This window comes from Hippopotamus amphibius, chromosome 4, assembly GCF_030028045.1.
Source record: "Hippopotamus amphibius kiboko isolate mHipAmp2 chromosome 4, mHipAmp2.hap2, whole genome shotgun sequence".
Lineage (NCBI taxonomy): Eukaryota > Metazoa > Chordata > Mammalia > Artiodactyla > Hippopotamidae > Hippopotamus > Hippopotamus amphibius.
In genome coordinates this window covers 147657599-147674160 of record NC_080189.1, presented here as the reverse complement: position 1 = coordinate 147674160, position 16562 = coordinate 147657599, and the positions used below count along the sequence as shown (strand labels likewise).

The 16562-nt window shown below is 38.8% G+C and overlaps 1 pseudogene; it reads left to right on the top strand.

Annotated features, from left to right (window-relative positions):
* Window positions 1–4873: 4873 nt before the first annotated feature.
* LOC130852418 (selenoprotein K-like) lies at window positions 4874–5151 on the top strand (annotated as a pseudogene).
* The last annotated feature ends 11411 nt before the right edge of the window (window positions 5152–16562 follow it).

Here is a 16562-nt window from a genome sequence, read left to right as displayed (position 1 = left end):
TACAATCTTTGCTAAAGTATCCTAAATCTGATCATATCACTTTTTATGCCTGATGATCATATACCTCATAGGCATACGTCTCAAGGGTCTGGGTCATAGATGTCATAAATGTTCCCCATTCATTTTCTCTGATGTAAATTTTGAAATATGGCAACATTCAGTGGAGATCTGAGCTCCCCAGCGCCAATTTGATGAAGCCCAAGTCTTAAAAATGCCAATGCACTTGTACATAAACATAAAACCAGGTCTGTACCAGAAGAGCAAACTTCTGATAAAGGTCCACTTCCAAACTCTAGAAACACCAGATCTGAAAAGCTCTCAAAGCTTGGCTTTGTTGAATCGGTTTACTTAATTTAAGTCAAATCCCAGCGACCATGTGCCAAGTGCCAGCCTCGTCACTGGGGATTCAAAGATGAACAGACCAATCTTTAGTATCTAAGAACTAATTTAAATGGATTGATATGGACCTACAAACTATTCATGCTAACATACTACAAAAGAGGTATGTACAACGTGTCCCTAAGTTTTACAAGGCCCCACAGGCAAGGTGATATTGCATTTTAAAGAGTGAGTAGGAGCACTCTGGCAGGGCAGAGAGAAAGGATATTCTCAGTGGATGATACAGCATTTATAGTAAGGATTTTAAACTCTATGGGCAATGATTAATCATGAAGTGCATTATTATTTTTTAATTTCACTCCTCCTATGGTTGTTATCCATTTGTATATCATCTTTGGAGAAATATCTATTAAGTCCTTTGCCCCTGTTTAAATCTGGTTTTTTGATTTTTTATTGTTGAGTTGTAGGAATTCTTTATATATTCTGGATATTAACCTCTTTTAAGATACATGATTTGCAAATATTTTCTCCCATTCCAAGACTTTTTCATTCTACTGATTATGTCCTTTGATGACCAAAAGTGTGATGTAGTCCCATTTGTCTGTTTTTGCTTTTGTGGACTGTGCTTTTAGCATCATATCCAAGAAATTATTGCCACATTCAGTGTCATGAAGCTTTTTGCTTATGTTTTCTTCTAGTTCTATAAGTTTGGGGTCTTACATTTAGGTCTTTAATCCATTGAATTAATTTTTGTATATTGCATAAGATAAAGGTCCAACTTTGTTTTTTTTGCATTTGGATATCCAGATTTCCCAACACCATTTGTTGAAGAGACTGTCCTTTTCTCATTGAGCAAATTTTACCCTTTTAACTACTCTCTATATATAGGCATACCTTGTTTTATTGCTCTTTGCTTTATTGTGCTTCACAGATACTTCATTTTTTTACAAATTTAAGGTTTGTTGCAACCCCACATCGTCAGAGGATGGTTAGCATTCTTTAGCAATAAAGTATTTTTAAATCAAAATATGTACATTGTTTCTTTAGCCATAAAGCTATTGCACACTTAACAGACTATAGTATAGCATAAACATAACTTTTATGTGCACTGGAAAACCAAAAGCTTCATGCTACTCACTTTATCGCAATATTTGTTTTATTGCAGCAGTCTGGAACAGAACTCACAATATCTCTGCAGTAAGTATATATACATACATATTATATATGTACATATGTGTGTACATATACATATATAATTTATTATAAGAAGTTGGCTCACTCGATTATGAAGGCTTGCAAGTCCCAAGACTTTCAGGGTGACTTGGCAAGTTGGAGAGCCAGGGGAGCCAATGGTTTAGTTCCAGTCCAAGTCCAAAGGCCTGAGAACCAATGGAATGTGAACAGATATAATACCCAACCAAAGCTTTAAGTGTACCTGCGTGGATTGACTTGCTGCCTTAGAGATTCCATCCTCTTATACTTTTGCCATGAGAATAACATTCCTTGGGTACCTGTTGGTTGCAGAATGAAGGACGTGTGGAAGAGACCTGAACTGAATTCACAGCCCAAATCAGAGTCACCCTAGCTCACCCTCAGGTCTGGGGGTAGGAAAAATGTTTATTATGTAAGTCACTACGACCTTATGCTTATTCGCTAGGCCCGTTATTGAAGCCATAACTGACTAATGTACAGAGAGATGAGATCATCAGATAGCGGTCATATTCCAGTGACCTAATCTGCCTAGAGTAATCCCAGAGTACCAAGTCTGTTATCGTCCTTCCTCTAGACCCCTCCCCACCCCCCAAATCACTGAATCTATATATAAGCTCACTCCTCTTTTTAGGGTTACTGCCAAAATGAAACGCTTCCAAAATCTATTAGAGAAAATGTTCATGACCAGGAGCTATGTAAATTTCTTAGCCTTGCAATGAGAATCCTTAAAAAAGGGTTCTTGGAGTCTAGAGTCTTAATTAGCTTTTCCCAAGATGTGTTTCAAAGTAACATTCATCCTTTGAAATGCTCACAAAATCCACAAAAATGGATTCAATTTTGGCCACTTAAGTGATCACTTAAGTTTTGGAAATACTTCTTTTTTGGAAACGTATTTTTTCAAGATGTATTTTATGACATTCTTGCATGTTCATAATGCACACAAGTATACGAAATTATCTGAGAAAGCTTGCAGTAAAGAAACGTGGTAAGACTTCGCATGTTCCAATCTTAATTTACACCAGCCCTTTTATTCTAGCAATATCTCAATAACTCTTATTATCTGAGAAGCTAGTATTCTACAGAATCTATTTTGCAAAACCTTAACCCAGAAGGTAGACTCTCCAATGAGGAAATTCCAGGCTTTATAGAAACCAACTAGAACAGATATTTTAGGCCTCTGTAGCACCTATTATACCATATCACATTATGTACCTATATCAATTAGTATACGGGGCAATCTGCTGTCCCAGAAGCCCCAAATTACAGTGACTTCAATAAGACAGACGTTTATTTCTTTCACGTAAGAGTCCAGAGAAAGGTAATCTAGACTGACAAGGTAGTTCTGCCTCACGGGGTCATCTAAAATCCCAGGCTGGCAGTTTGTCTATGTGACCCTCAACATTGATTTCCAGTCCCTGTCATTTCCCAGCCTGAAGGAAAAAAGAAGTCTAGAGGAGGAGCTTCCACCTTAAGAAACAATCAAGATATTGTTTACATCACTTCTTACACATCATTGGCCCGATCCTAGTCACATGTCCAAGGCCTAGCTCCCAGGGAAATATACCTCTAGCTGAGTGGCCATATGTCCTACTAAGAGATCAGATAATTCTATTTCTAAAAGGAAGAAGGGGACAATAGACACTGGGGGTCAATTAGTGGTATCTGCCACTGTATTTAGCTTACTTTCTCGCAACCTCTAGAGTCTCCCTTCTAGGTAACAGAATGGAAGTAGTCATGTAATGAGTGAGGAGATGCCATTTTCCCACTACAGATCCATAGCTGTCACTTACATCAGAATGATAAACTTCATCTTTTAGTTACCATTATCTCCTATATCCTTAAAATGTCTGAGGCGATGCACAATTCCTAGTTTAAAATACAACTTGAAACTGCTCATTTTTTAATGTTCAGACTCACCAGTAATCAAAGAAATGTAAGCACCTTGAGGGCAAGGAGAATAGTTTGCCACTGTTGCCAGAACAATGTCCCACACTATAGGTGCATGGAAAACATATGTTGCATGAATGAATAAGATGTCAGCTTTAAAAATGGAGTGGGATAACTATTATCTCCTTTTAAATTAGTGAAGGTTTGGGACTTCCCTGGTGGCGCAGTGGTTGAGCATCTGCCTACCAATGCAGGGGACACGGGTTCAATCCCTGGTCCAGGAAAATCCCACATGCCACGGAGCAACTAAGCCTGTGCACCACAACTACTGAACCTGCGCTCTGGAGTCTGCAAGCCACAACTTCTGAGCCCATGTGCCGCAACTACTGAAGCCTGTGTGCCTAGAGCCCATGCTCTACAACAAGAGAAGCCACTGCACTGAGAAGCCCATGCACCACAATGAAGAGTAGCCTCTGCTTGCCACAACTAGAGAAAGTCCGTGCGTAGCAACGAAGACCCAATGCAGCCAAAAATCAAATAAAGAGTTGCTTAAAAAAATAAATAGGCCAAAAAATAATGTTTCTAAAAAAATTAAATAAATAAATTAGTGGAGGTTTAAAGTAATGAAGGTGATGAGGGTGCTTAATGCTGGTGAAGATGAAACAAGGCATATAGTTCCACATATTACAGATGGAAGTATAAATTAGTACAATCTTTCTGGAGGGCAATCCATCAAATTACAAGTACAAAAAGAAACAAATTTTTGTTGATCACATGGGCAAAGATATAAAAATTTGTTAATATGTTATCTTGGTGAAGGTATCAGGAAGCACACTCTTTCATATATTACTGGTGGGAGTCTATTTGCAGCAACCACGGTGGAGACATTTGGGGGATGCTGTGCACAGTAAAAATGCACATATTCTGACTCAGTACTTTCTCCTCTAGGGATCTGTCTTACAGATATATTTGCACAGTTGTGATGTTCGATTATATAAGGGTACTCAATACGGACTTGTTTGTAGTGACAAAAGACTGGAAAAAGCCTAAATGTCCTTCATTGGGGAGGGGGGGCAATTCAATACCATTCAGCTATTTAAAAATTCACTGTTAAAATTGTTCAAGTCAAAGTACACACAAGTATTTCTACCGCCATAATTTGATGGGCTTTTTAAATACTGGCAGAGGAAGATACACCCATTTTCACAGCCGTATTATTTATAATAACCAAAAAATGGAAGATAAAACCCAAGTGTTCACATTTACATGTATATATACATATATATGTAGAGAGAAAGAATCTGAGGAAGAAAAAACATGACTGAAGGTCAGAAATGCTAGTCTAACAACTTTTATATTCTTGTGACTTGTTTAACTCTTTTTATCACTTTTTCAACAGAAGTAAAAAACTGGGAACTGTCGCTCTGGAGGCAAGATGGTTTACATCTCGAATGCACAAGTGTTGGATGGCAGGAGTCAGTCCCCAAGGAGATTATTTTTTATAACAGAGTTCTTCTGGGGAACAGCTGAGTTCGTGGTTTTGTTTTCCAGAACTCTGCTTCAGCAAGTTGTGAAACAGAGAACAGGCTGTGGAAGCTTATCTGATTCCAGATATGATGATGGAAGAGGGCCACCAGGAACCCGCCCCCCAGAAGAATGGGTCGAATTAATCATCTGTGTGGCCCTAATCCTCCTCCAATAGCCGGTGGATGAGGAGGGTAAACTGGACATGCACATTCATAGCAGAAGGAAACCATCAAGAAATGGAGTGCTGACCACACTGGACACGTTCGATGAATGTGTACTTCTTAACAAGGATTGCTCTGTGTCCTCACAAATGAATGAGGTCATGCTGGGAATTCCCCCCTGCAGGGATCTGGCATGACTGACACACAGTTCTATAAACTGCAAGTGTGTCCCATCTTTTTGGTATTGTTTATGAAAGTATTAATATAGTTTTAATAAGTAAATATTTTTAGGTTACAAGACTGACTTCTCATCTTTACATAATTAAAACACAAAAAGCTCCAAATTTGAAGAAAAATAAAAGGGTACTATTAGGGTCACCTTTTTCAACTTATGAAATGCTGTTGTTTTTTTGCTGTTGTTCTCATTTATAAATAAATCACACTATTTCAGTAGTATGCATATTTTAAAAAAAATGAAGCAAAACTGGGGAGTTCCTTGGTGTCTTAGTGGTTAGGATTCTGGACTTTCACTGCCATGGCCTATGTTCGATAACTGGTCAGAGAACTGAGATCTCACAAGATGCGCAGTGCAACCAAAAAAAAAGAAGTAAAAAACTTAAAACATCAGTATTCATATTCTTTGACTCTGTAATTCTCTTTCTATCCCAATGACATAATTTGAAATACAAACAAAAATTTATGCCCACCATGCATTAAAAACTTGGAAATAATCTTAACATCCAATATTATGGGAACAGTAGTGGAAACTATAATTTTTTATTAACATTTCCAATAATACTAGAAAATGATATAATGAAAAACAAACAAACATAAAGCTTAGTGAAAAGATCACAAGTACATATGATAGAATGTTATCAGTTGTTGCCCCTTGGGAATAGCACTAAGATGTATATTATTCTGTTTCTTTATACTTTTTTTGTTCGATGTCGGTCAGAGCTCTTCTGACTGCAAGTGACAGAAACCTAAATCAAACTAGCTTAATATTGGGTTACTGACCTAGTTACTAGGACTGACTGGAACCAGGGACTCTTTCCCAATCTCCTTCCTGCTCCTCTCTGCACATTGGGATCAATATCTCCTATGGTACATCTGCCTTTGGACTCTGTTGCCAGGAGCTCCGGGATTCACATTTTCTAGTTTTTCCACTACAGAAGCAAAGAATGTTCCCTCATTCTCTGGGGTGTGTGTGACAGATCCAACTAAAATAATCCCAACAAAAAAATTTTCATTGGCCCATTTTAGGTCACATATCCAATCAGAGTGGCCAGGGTGGTGGTAGTGAGAGAGGGTAGTGCACAGGAAGGCAGGTTTATGGAAGAAGACAGCATCAAGCAGGAGGTAACATGATCTGTTCTGCTTGAGTTTGGGGCAAAGTCAGTGCAGCCTGCATTCCCCATGCTGTAGCAGAATTTTTTTTAAAGGAAAAGACAGCAGTATCCACTATGGCCAGATGGTTAGTGTGATGAGAAGTGCACAACGTACTGAGAAAAGAAGAGAGCTGCTGGGCGACCAAAATAACAACTGTCCATTGTACTGTATTTTCAATAAGCATGTTTACTTGGATAATCAGGAAAAAAGTTTTCCAGTGAGAAAAGAACACCATTTCCTTTTCTCTCTCTTCCCTGGGGTTTGGTGGTACCTCTGGAATACTTCCTTATCTGCCTTCTGGTCACTTGAAAAAAACAGTTGTATTCACCTTCTGATTAGGGCTTGAAATCAAACTTACTCTCCCTTAAATGGCCTGGTAATATAGTTTTCTGAAACCCAGAACCTGGTTGGTTGTTTTTTCCCCCAAGTCACCTTCTAGGCAATGGAAACACAGCTTACACCTGAGTCCTATCTTATAGTTTGAATTTTGGCATGAGACCCAATTCCAAAGGCCCTGGTTTCTGCATCTCTCCCCCACTCCTGAACTGGCCAAGTCTGAGTTTATTGACCTTCACAGCACAATACAAAATACACTTGTTTGCTTTGGCCTGTTCTGATGGGCAAGGAGTCTTGTCTGAGTTTGCCTTCCACTGTTTAGTTTGCTAATTCTATTGTGTATTTTAGTCACTTTCTGTACACATCACTAGACACCATTCTTAATGACTCATTATCTCCATGTTTTAAAAAAAATTATATAATGTGCTCTGCTTTCTTATGACTTAATTCACATCTTTTTGTAAAGTTATAAGACTAGGCACCAATCCATAATTGGAATATACTTGTTACAAATTTATTTCTAAGCCCAGCAGAAGCAATTAGTATTATACTAGATATAGGATAAAAATTACACAGATTACACAAAGTTGAAGATGAAACTCATCCATTCTTTTTTATTTTTAATTGCAGTAAAATAGACAGAACATGAAATTTACTGTTGTAACCATTTTTACAGTTCAGTAGGGTTAAGTACATTCACATTGTTATGCAAGCCATCTCCAGAATTATTTACATCTTGCAAAACTGAAATTTTATACCTATTAAACAAAAACTTCCTATTCCTCCCTCCTTTTAGCTCCTGGCAACCACCCTTTTATTTTCTGACTTATGAATCTGACTACTCTAGGTACTTCATATAAATGGAATCACAGAGTATTTGTCCTTTTGTGACTAGCTTATTTCACTTAGAAAAATATCCTCAAGTTTCATCCATGTGTAGCATGTGTCAGAATTTCATTTTTTAAGGCTAAATAATAATCCATTTATGTATATACTACATTTTGTTTATTCATTCATATGTCAATGAACACTTGGGTTTTATCTTTCATCTTTTGGTTATTATAAATAATGCTGCTATGAAAACGGGTATACAAATATCTCTCTGAAACTCTGCTTTTAATTCTTTTGGGTATATACCCGGAAGTGGAATGCTGGTCATATGGTAATTCTATTTTTAATTTTTTGAGGAACTGTTATACTGTTTCTCATAGTGGCTGCACCATTTCGCATTCCTACCAACACTGCACAAGTGTTCCAGTTCTCCACATCCTTGCCAATACTTGCTATTTTTTGGTTTTTGGTAGTGGCCGTCATAACAGGTGTGAGATGAAAATCTCATCTATTCTTAACCTCTCGTTTTGTACATGGAGAACTGAGACCCAGTCATTTTAAATAGACTGTCCAAGTTCACGCAAATCATATGAGGAAGTAAAGTGCAGTGGTTAAAATATTGGACTCTGGATCTAGATTCCCATTTTTTAATCCAGGCTCTGCCACTGACTGGCTGTGTTCCCTTGGGCACATTACTTAACTTCTCTGTGTCAGTTTCTTTGTCTGTAAAATGAATACAATGTAAGGGTACCTACCTCACAGAGTTGCTGTGAGAACTAAATTAGATAGCACATGTACAGTGCAGCTTGAAGATGGCCACAGTATTTTGGACATTCCTCCTACCGGAAGATGGGATCTAATTCTCCTCCCCTTGAATCCACATTGGCCATAGGCACTCCCTTGTCGTTAATAAAATGCAACTGAAGTAATGCTGCTTGACTTCCAAGTGTGAGTCAGAAGACTTTCGACTTCTGCCTTGGTCTCCAGGAACTCTCTCTCTGTGGGAAGCTATCTGCCATATAAGAAGTATGGAGGAGAAAAGATGGTGGCGAAGTAGAGAGACGTGGAGTGCATCCCTCTCCACAGATGCATTGGGAATGCACGGAAGGACGCAGTCATTCCCACAGAGAACCAGCTGAACACCAGCAGATGGCCTCGGACACCAGAAAGGGCTGTGGGGAGCCCGACATAGCCGGTAGGGAGGCCTCTACGATGGCTCAAAGAGGGGGAAGCGGCGGAGCTGTGGCAGACGGGAGGGAGTGAGAAACATACGGAGGGTCCGCAGCGCAGCTCAGCGTTCCCGGACCGAGACATCGATCCGCGGCTGAACGGAGGGTCCGGGAGCGGGAGCGTGGGAACCAGAGAGCTGGTTCAGGGTGAGAAACATTGTTGCCGGTAGGGTGACGGACCGAGAGAACAGGAGGGAGGAGGTCCAAGGCGAGGAGTGCCCGTCCCTGAGAGCTGCCCGGCCATGATGGTGGCTGGAGGCTGCAGGCTCACGGGCGGGGGGGAGGAGCCGGCGCATAGCCTCTCTCTCTCTTTCGGCGCCTCTGCAACGGGCAGTGGAGAGACGCCCTGCGGGCCACCTAAGGCGCTCAGGGATAACAAGCACCCTCAGGCACTCGGGCGGGGCTAGATTAAAACCCCTAGGAACGCCAGCATCAGGGAGGCTGCCGAGAGAAAAAAAAAAAAACAGCATCAAAAAGAAAAAAACTCCAAGAGAGGCCCAACTCTAAGACTTTCTGTTTACGCCTGAGCCACCAGCACCCTCTGCAACAGGCACCTCCAAGCCTGACTGAAACAACAGAGCGCCACTACTCACTCACTCCCAGGAGAAGGAGCCACTATTGTACCCTCTCCCTCCCCACACACCGACGCTTACAGACAAACAATAAAGGAACCTCTGCTGGTCACAGAATAACGCAAAAAAAACCCAAGGCAAGGAGAAGGACACTTACAGCTGAGACGCTAAGGAAACAGAAATAGCAGTATCAACACCTATTGAACTGGTCCATTCTGGGATCAGTTCTGGATTTTTTTTTTTCTTTCTCTCTCTCTCTCTCTCTTTTTTTTTTTTTTTTTTGATTTATTAAATACGATCTTAGCCCTAAGGGATCTACAAGTTTTATAACATAATTTTTTAATGATATTTTTTATTCTTTTTTTTTTTTTTGCCTTTTTATATAATTCTATACCTAGCTAAGTTTTTGGTAGTATGGACAAAATATCTCTCATACTTTCCTTTCATTCCTATCTTTTATACATTTCTATTCCTTTCTTTTTATTTGCATATTCCCAACCACATTACGCTCTTCTGTTCCCCTTTCTTCCAGCCTTTTTAAGTTTATTTTATCTTAACATACTTATAAGCAACACTATCGGTCTGCTCAGACTCCTTGCTCTATTCTCCAGATGACGCACTGCCTTGGTATTTAATATTAGGCTTTTGTCTTTATCTTAGTTCTTAGTACAGTTGTCTAATTACATTCTGAGAATCTCCATTCTCTCTGGTGGTACTCCAGCTCTTTTCTATATTTGATCCTAGCTTACAAAATCTCCCTGGATTGATGTTTGTAGGTGTAGGGTGTTATTTGTTGTTTGTTTGCTTTTGCTTTTGTCTCTGATTTCTTCTGTTTCAGTTGTCAATTTCTGCTGGGTTTCTCTTTGAATATCTGATAGCACACTGGGGTTCTGTCAGGTCTTTCTAGAGCCTTATGTCCTAACGGATTCAGTAATTGTGTGTCTTATACATGTATGTGTTTCCTAGACAATATTTGTTTAATCCAATACTTGGACATTAGTCTGAGGCTTGGACAGTCTTCTATAAACACCTCTATCGCCAGGACAAGCAACCCCAAAAGTTTGGACAACTATGAGGAAACAAAGAAACACCATGCAGGCAAAGGAGCAGGAAAAAAACCCACAAGACAAAATAAATGAAGAGGAAATAGGAAAAATGCCTGAAAAAGAATTTACAGTAATGATAGTAAAAATGATACAAAACCTCGATAACAAAATAGAGAAAGTACAAGAAACAGTTCATAAGAACTCAGAAAAACAAACAGCAATGGATAACAAAATAACTGAAATTAAAAATACTCTAGATGCTATAACCAGCAGAATGACTGAGGCAGAAGAACGAATAAGTGAGTTGGAAGATAGAATGGGGGAAATAACTGCCACAGAGCAGGAAAAAGAAAAAAGAATAAAAAGAATAGAAGACAGTCTCAGAGACCTCAGTGATAACCTTAAACGTACCAACATTCGAATTATAGGCATCCCAGAAGAAGAAGAAAACAAGAAAGGGTCTGAGAAAATATTTGAAGAGGTTATAGTGGAAAACTTCCCCAACATGGGAAAGGAAATAATTCACCAAGTCCAAGAAGCACAGAGAGTCCCATACAGAATAAACCCAAGGAGAAATACACCAAGACACATATTAATCAAACTAATGACAATTAAACACAAAGAAAAAATATTAAAAGCAGCAAGAGAAAAGCAACAAACACCATATAAGGGAAAACCCATAAGGATAACAGCTGACCTTTCTACAGAAACTCTGCAGGCCAGAAGGGAATGGCAGGATATCCTGAAAGTCCTGAAAGAGAGAAACCTACAGCCAAGAGTACTCTACCCAGCAAGAATCTCATTCAGATTTGAGGGAGAAATCAAAAGCTTTACAGACAAGCAAAAGTTAAGAGAATTCAGCACCACCAAACCAGCCTTACAACAAGTGCTAAAGGAACTTCTCTAAGTAGGAAACACAAGAAAAGGAAAACACCTACAAATACAAACCCAAAACAATTAAGAAAATGGTAATTGGAACACACATGTCAGTAATCACTTTAAATGTAAATGGATTAAATGCTCCAACCAAAAGACACAGACTGGCTGAATGGATACAAAAACAAGACCCTTCTATATGCTGCCTACAAGAAACCCACTTCAGACCAAGGGACACATATAGACTGAAAGTAAAGGGATGGAAAAAGATCTTCCATGCAAATGGAAGTCAAAAGAAAGCTGGAGTAGCAATACTCATATCAGACAAATTAGACTTGAAAGTAAAGACTATGAAAAGAGACAAGGAAGGGCACTACATAATGATCAAGGGATCCATTCAAGAAGAACATATCACAATGGTAAATATCTATGCCCCCAATATAGGAGCACCTCAATACATAAGGCAAATGCTAACAGCTATAAAAGGGGACATCGACAGGAACACAATAATAGTGGGAGACTTGAACACCCCACTTACATCAATGGACAGATCATCCAAACAGAAAATAAATAAAGACACACAAGCTTTAAATGACACATTAGACCATCTTGACTTCATTGATATTTATAGGACATTCCATCCAAAAACGACAGACTACACTTTCTTCTCAAGTGCACACGGAACATTTTCCAGGATAGATCACATCTTGGGTCACAAATCAAACCTCAGCAAATTCAAGAAAATTGAAATCATATCAAGCATCTTCTCAGACCACAACGCCATGAGACTAGATATCAATTACAGGAAAAAAACTGCAAAAAATACAAACACATGGAGGCTAAACAATTCACTCTTAAACAACCAAGGAATCACTAAAGAAATCAAAGAGGAAATCAAAAAATATCTAGAAACAAATGACAACGAAAACACAACAACCCAAAACCTATGGGATGCAGCAAAAGCAATTCTAAGAGGGAAGTTTATAGCAATACAGTCCTACCTTAAGAAACAAGAAAATGATCGAATAAACAACCTAACCTTACACCTCAAACAACTAGAGAAAGAAGAACAAAGAAACCCCAAAGTGAGCAGAAGGAAAGAAATCATAAAGATCAGATCAGAAATAAATGAAAAAGAAAGGAAAGAAACCATAAGAAAAATAAATAAAACTAAAAGCTGGTTCTTTGAGAAGATTAACAAAATTGATAAACCATTAGCCAGACTCATCAAGAAAAAAAGGGAGAAGATGCAAATCAACAGAATTAGAAATGAAAAAGGAGAAGTCACAACGGACACCTCAGAAATACAAAAGATCATGAGAGACTACTACAAGCAACTATATGCCAATCAATTGGATAACCTGGAAGAAATGGATACATTCTTAGAAAAATACAATCTTCCAAGACTGAACCAGGAAGAAATAGAAACCATGAACAGACCAATCACAAGTATGGAAATTGAGGCAGTGATTAAAAATCTCCCAACACACAAAAGCCCAGGACCAGATGGGTTCACAGGCGAATTCTATCAAACATTTCGAGAAGAGTTAACACCTATCCTTCTTAAACTCTTCCAAAATATTGCAGAAGGCGGAGCACTCCCAAACTCATTCTACGAGGCCACCATCACCCTGATACCAAAACCAGGCAAAGATGTCACAAAAAAAGAAAACTACAGACCAATATCACTGATGAATATAGATGCAAAAATCCTCAACAAAATACTAGCTAACAGACTGCAACAGCACATTAAAAAAATCATACACCATGATCAAGTGGGGTTTATCCATGGGATGCAAGGATTCTTCAATATATGCAAATCAATCAACGTGATACATCATATCAACAACTTGAAGGATAAAAACCATATGATCATTTCAATAGATGCAGAAAAAGCTTTTGACAGAGTTGAACATCCATTTATGATAAAAGCTCTCCAGAAAATGGGCATAGAAGGAAATTACCTCAACATAATAAAAGCCATATATGAAAAACCAAAAGCCAACATCATTCTAAATGGGGAAAAACTGAAAGCATTCCCTCTAAGAACAGGAACAAGACAAGGATGTCTACTCTCACCACTATTATTCAACATAATTTTGGAAGTTTTAGCCACAGCAATCAGAGAAGAAAAAGAAAGAAAAGGAATCCAAATTGGAAAAGAAGAAGTGAAATTGTCACTCTTTGCAGATGACATGATATTATATATAGAAAACCCTAAAGACTCTACCAGAAAACTGCTAGCACTCATTGATGAGTTTAGTAAAGTAGCAGGATACAAAATTAATGCACAGAAATCTCTTGCATTCCTATACACTAGGAACAGAAGAGCAGAAAGAGAAATTAAGGAAACTCTCCCATTCACCATTGCAACCAAAAGAATAAAATACCTAGGAATAAACCTGCCTAAGGAGGCAAAAGATCTGTGTGCAGAAAAGTTTAAGACATTGATGAAAGAAATCAAAGACGACACAAACAGATGGAGGGACATACCATGTTCCTGGATTGGAAGAATCAACATTGTGAAAATGTCTGTACTACCCAAAGCAATTTACAGATTCAATGCAATCCCGATCAAATTACCAATGGCATTTTTCACAGAACTAGAGCAAGAAATCTTACGATTTGTATGGAAACGCAAAAGACCCCGAATAGCCAAAGCAATCTTGAGAAGGAAAAATGGAGTTGGTGGAATCAGGCTTCCTGATTTCAAACTATACTACAAGGCCATAGTGATCAAGACTGTATGGTACTGGCACAAAAATAGAAAGGAAGATCAATGGAATAGAATAGAGAACTCAGAAGTAAGCCCAAACACATATGGGCACCTTATCTTTGACAAAGGAGGCACGAGTATACAATGGAAAAAAAACAGCCTCTTCAATAAGTGGTTCTGGGAAAATTGGACAGCAACATGGAAAAGAATGAAATTAGAACACTTCCTAACACCATACACAAAAATAAACTCCAAATGGATTAAAGACCTACATGTAAGGCCAGACACTATAAAACTCCTAGAGGAAAACATAGGCAGAACCCTCTATGACATCCATCAAAGCAACATCCTTTTTGACCCACCTCCTAGAATCAGGGAAATAAAATCAAGAATAAACGAATGGGACCTCATGAAACTTAAAAGCTTTTGCACAGCAAAAGAAACCATAAACAAGACTAAAAGGCAACCCTCAGAATGGGAAAAAATAATTGCCTATGAAACAACGGACAAAGGATTAACCTCCAAAATATACAAGCAGCTCATGAAGCTTAATACCAAAAAAGCAAATAACCCAATCCACAAATGGGCAGAAGACCTAAATAGACATTTCTCCAAAGAAGACATACAGATGGCCAACAAACACATGAAAAGATGCTCAACATCACTAATCATCAGAGAAATGCAAGTCAAAGCCACAATGAGGTATCACCTCACACCAATCAGAATGGCCATCATCACAAAGTCTGGAAACAACAAATGTTGGAGAGGGTGTGGAGAAAAGGGAACTCTCCTGCACTGTTGGTGGGATTGTAAGTTGGTACAGCCACTATGGAAAACAATTTGGAGGTTCCTTAAAAAACTACAAATAGAACTACCATATGATCCAGTAATCCCACTCCTGGGCATATACCCAAAGAAAACCATAATCCCAAAAGAAACTTGTACCATAATGTTTATTGCAGCACTCTTTACAATAGCCAGGACATGGAAGCAACCTAAATGCCCATCAACAAATGAATGGATACAGAAGATGTGGCATATATATACAATGGAATATTACTCAGCTCTAAAAAGGGATGAGATGGAGCTATATGTAATGAGGTGGATAGAACTACAATCTGTCATACAGAGTGAAGTAAGTCAGAAAGAGAAGGACAAATATTGTATGCTAACTCACATATACGGAATCTAAAAATGGTACTGATGAACTCAGTGAGAAGAATAAGGATACAGATACAGAGAATGGACTGGAGAACTTGAAGTATGGGAGGGGGCGGGGGGTGAAGGGGAAACTGAGACAAAGCGAGAGAGCAGCACAGACATATATATACTACCAACTGTAAAATAGTCAGTGGGAAGTCGTTGTATAACAAAGGGAGTCCAACTCGAGGATGGAAGATGCCTTAGAGGACTGGGGCAGGGAGGGTGGGGGGGACTCGGGGGGGAGAGTCAAGGAAGGGAGGGAATATGGGGATATGTGTATAAAAACAGTTGATTGAACCTGGTGTACCCCCCCCCAAAAAAAAAAAACAGATGATTGAACCTGGTGTACCTCCAAAAAAATTTAAATAAAATTAAAAAAGAAGTATGACTGTCGTGCTAGAAAAACCATATGGAGAGACCCTGAAATGACATGATGAGAGATGGGAGTTTGTTCCATTGAGCTCAGCTCTCCTGCCATCCTGACAAGGTGCCAGGCATCTGAATGTGCCTGTTTGGTACCCTCCAGACCAAACCAGCTGTCAGCTGAACAAAAACAAGTGACCTCACTCAATACCACATTGCGTAAAAGAACTGCCAGCCGAGTTTTACCCAAATGCTATTTTTACATAATTAATTTTGGCATTAAATTACACAGCAATTGATCACTGGAACAAATGTCTGGTGTATAATAAGTGTTACTTGAATGTAAGCTCTCTAAGGGCAGGTATTTTTGCTTTCATTGCTATTTCCCCAGGACTTAGAGGGGATTGCCTGGCATAGAATAGGTGTTCAATAAAGGTTCGCTCAATGAATGGATGAAATTTAAACTCTTGTTTTTATTAGTGGTAGATGGTATTCAGAACCAGCCTGCTGATCAGCGCTCTCTGTATCACTCCACGCTGACCTAAAAGCTGCTGACCATTTTCTTTATTTCTCCCAAGATTTTTAGATCCTTATGATAAAACTCTTGGTGTATCCTCAAAAAGTTAGTGGTAAAGTATACTCTAACTTGCAGAGGTTGGAGAACATCAAAAGGGACTGCATGGTGTTTCTGTACTAATACTACAATCCGGGCACTTAAAACTTGTAGCTCATTAGATCCTAACAACTTTGCAAAGTTTATATCATTTTCTCCCATTCTACACATTAAGACACTAGGGCTCAAAGAGTCTAGGTATTTTGCACAACCAAAGATGAATAGCAGAAACTTCAAGACTTGAACCTAGATCTGCCTCCTC